The following is a 3,669-nucleotide window of genomic DNA, read 5'->3' as shown; positions in this document are numbered from 1 at the left end:
TCCATGTTATAGGGATGACACATTTTGAGTCAAAGATAGGAAAATAAAGATTTTTTTTTTCCTTCTGTGGTGAAATTTTCTGTTCTTAGTGGAAGCTGGCATAAATAATTCTGGTTTGTGTGAACTTTGCACTCCAACAGTAAGTTCAAATACAAGGGACAGCAGAAAGAGCAGGTTTGGATGCTAAAATAACCATTTCAGCAGTCACAACTGGATCTCCTCCAGGCCAAATTTACATTGCTTACTGTCATTGCTTCCAGTTTCCTCTTTTTCTTAATAAAACAATATCTTGTCCTACGTTATTCCTCTGTCATAGGATCACAGACTGGTTTGGGTTGGAAGGGACCTTAAAGACCATCCAGCCGCACCCCCTGCCATGGGCAAGGACACCTTCCATTAGGTCAGGTTGCTCCAAGCCCCATCCAGCCTGCCCTTGGACACTTCCAGGGGCTGAGGTTGGTATTTCACCCATCGGTTTGGGTCAGTGCAGAGGGTGCCATGAGAATAAAGCCAAGGAAACTGATAACTTAGATAAATAATTCAGATTAAATGCAAAACAGGCTTAGGCAGAAGATATTTCTGAGATCATTTTGAAGTGGTTCAGATGAGTGAGGTGGCAGGATCCAGCTCAGCACCAGGCATCAGACTTTGCTGCAGTGATAAACGTGATGACAGCGATTTCAGCAACAGCAGAAAGCTGGGTTGGTTTTTTTTTCATTTCAATGTATTCAGCTGGTTCAGGTCAATGACTAATTCACTCAGAACTGAAAACATGATTGGGAGTTGGAAGAGCAGAAAATGTGTTTTCCTCTCCCTATCTATGAATAAAAAATAGATTTGAAAGGATAAGATCTGCTGGGTTTTAGTATCTTGAAGGACGTGATGATCAGAAACCACCTATTAATTTTTTTATTATAGATAATAGTATCTCCTTTGCATATTAACTTTACTAATGAAATTTATTAATAAAATGTAATATTCGGGTACAGAATTTCATATCCAACACTATTTTGGTAGGTCTGCTTAGCTGGTGGAATTAATGCTGTTCTCACCACCGTGGTACTGAACTCTCATTTCCATCCAAAAAGAACTTGACAACTCATATAATAAAAAAGAAACGCAACATTCAGCATTTTCAGCCTTGCAAAGATATAGAACACATAATCAGATTACAAAATATAATTGCATACATGAATGTAAATAGATTAAATAATAGAGGGAGCTCCCTGATTAGCCAAAGGAAGTGCAAATTCAGTAAAACTCTTAGATTTGAACAATACTAGTGAAAATTTGTTGATAATGGGAATAATCTCCCTTTAGGAGAAAGAGATGATCTTCTCATGGAAAAATTAATAAAAGATAGATCAGACAGTACGTTTTCCCTTATTTTTACTGAAAATCATATTTGAACACCATCCTGAAAGGGGGTTTAGATTGAATTTTCTTTAAATTTTTAGGAAAACAGACTAGTAGTTTTCTCAAGAAAAAAAATTTTGTCCTTCCAGTGAAGTTTTGGGTTCCATTTTTCTCCTTTTTTTTTTTTCTTCCCTTTTTTTCCCTTGGCATCCCCCTGAAGTGGGTGTTTGAGGCAGGAGTGGTGAGTGGCTGGATGCTGGGGGAGCAATGGGAGGAGGAGGCAGCTTCAAATCTTTATTCCCAAAATAAAGTTATCCTATGAGCCTCAACCTTTGACTTTTCCTCAGCTTTCACAGAAATCCACCCTTTTTCCTTTACTTGACCCACATCTTCCTTAATTGGGATTTAGCAATTACACTCCTTATGCTACTGATTAAAACCACCTCGTGTTTGTTGGCTTTCCCAGCAGAACCCTCCTGTCTCTGGCTCTGTTGTTTGATCTGGCACTGAATATGGAAACACTAAAATTTGGGATCAATACAGTAATTTCCAGCAGCCCTTCTGAGGAGGAACCTGGGCTCTTCCAAAGCTGCTGTAGGGAAAAGTACTGATGGACAACTTTGTCCTGCAATGGGGTTATTGTCCTCTTTGGGCCATACTTTTGCAGTGCTCGGTGATGTAAGGGAGATGCAATATCATGGAATCATGGAATGATTTGGGTTGGAAGGGACCTTAAAGATCATCCAACCCCTTGCCACAGAAAGGGGCACCTTCCACTAGATCAGGGTGCTCCAAGACCCAGCACACACATGTGCAGTCATGTGTGTGCTGCAACCTGCAACAACTTATCTAACACTGATTTTTTTATTTTTCTATTTTTTTTTCACTTAAATATTTTAATTCTTTTTTAAAAAAATCCAACTTTTTCTAGGTTGTATTGCAATGCAACAGATCATGGCTGCTCGGTGCCACGGCCAGGATGGTTCAGTTTTGTCCCATGATGGTGCAGCTCGAACATCACACCGGCTGATCTCCCAAAATTCTATTTTTTAGGCTGCACTTTGCTGCCTCACTAAAGATAAGCTGCATCTACATCAGCCTGGCTGTTATTTTCAGCAAGAGGCTGAGACTGAGCTCTCTTCCAGCTGATCGCAGGAGCATCTGGAGTGTCGTGTTGCCCAAGGGTGGCAGATGATGTTTGATGTTTGATGTTTTCAACAAGGCAAATCCGCTCACCTTTCACCATCCCCTGCCCACAGTCACTCAGCAACTCATCCCAGGCCCCCCGTGGTGTGGGATAACCCAGCCCAGCCTGGGCTCAGTTGCTTGGAATACATGATGTGGATCATGGGAAGCTGCCTTGGATCCTGCCCCAGTGAGGTACAGGCACAGCAATTAGTAAAATCAAGGTGTATTTCCTACATCATGCAGCTGGGGGGCATTTTGCAACTCATTTTGCAGGAGAAAAAACTTGTTATTTAATTGCCTTTGCTGCTACTGCTGGATCAGATTCAAAATGAGTGGGAATACCAGGTCCTGCCAGATATATTCAATCATATTACTGCTTTTTTTCCCTGAATGGATTTGACGTGCCAGTAAAGCAGTGAAGCAGTTAAACACGGACATGTGAATGCCAGCAATGCTCTGATTTCAGAGTTAACTCCCCACCAAGATGAATGAGGAAACCAACATCTCCCTCGATGTCTCTCCTTGTCCCTGTGGCGAGTTTAAGGGGAAGATAATTCATGATGTTTTGGCCAAATGCTGGAAGTAGGATATTTCCTATTCATGCTGGTAAACCAAGAATAACATCTTGTGCAGCACCAAAATAAATAAATAATAATAAAAAAAGACTGCTAGAATTCAGAGTTATAGGTAAGGTGAGGCCAGAGTTGGTGGGGACAGTGGAGACGGGGCACAGTTGTGGCATCACACCATCCCTGTCACCACTGGAGGGGAGGAGGCACTTCCCACCACTGCATCCTCATGCCCAAGTGAAACTGGGTGGAGAAGGGGAAAAGAGATCTGTCTAAATGAGTCCAATACTGATTATTAAGTTCCTAAGAGGCAATCTAATTTAGCTATATAAAATCATGAAAGGGAAAGAATTAATTGATACTAATGAGTTATACGAGATAGCATCATAATTAATTCCTAAATAGAAAGAGGACATAGGCTGGAGTGAGGGGGGGGAATCAGACTGGCCTATATATTGTAATAGATTACAGAGGCTACTTGACATGAGAAACAAACTGCCAAAGTCATAGTGGGACAGAATTAGAAAATCTTTTCCAATGCAAAGAAAAGTCTTTT

The sequence above is a fragment of the Manacus candei genome, unplaced genomic scaffold (assembly GCF_025592945.1).
Source record: "Manacus candei isolate 608988 ecotype Guabito, Panama unplaced genomic scaffold, ASM2559294v1 h1tg000050l, whole genome shotgun sequence".
In the NCBI taxonomy this organism is placed as follows: Eukaryota; Metazoa; Chordata; class Aves; order Passeriformes; family Pipridae; genus Manacus; species Manacus candei.
Note: the sequence above shows the minus strand (reverse complement) of the source record.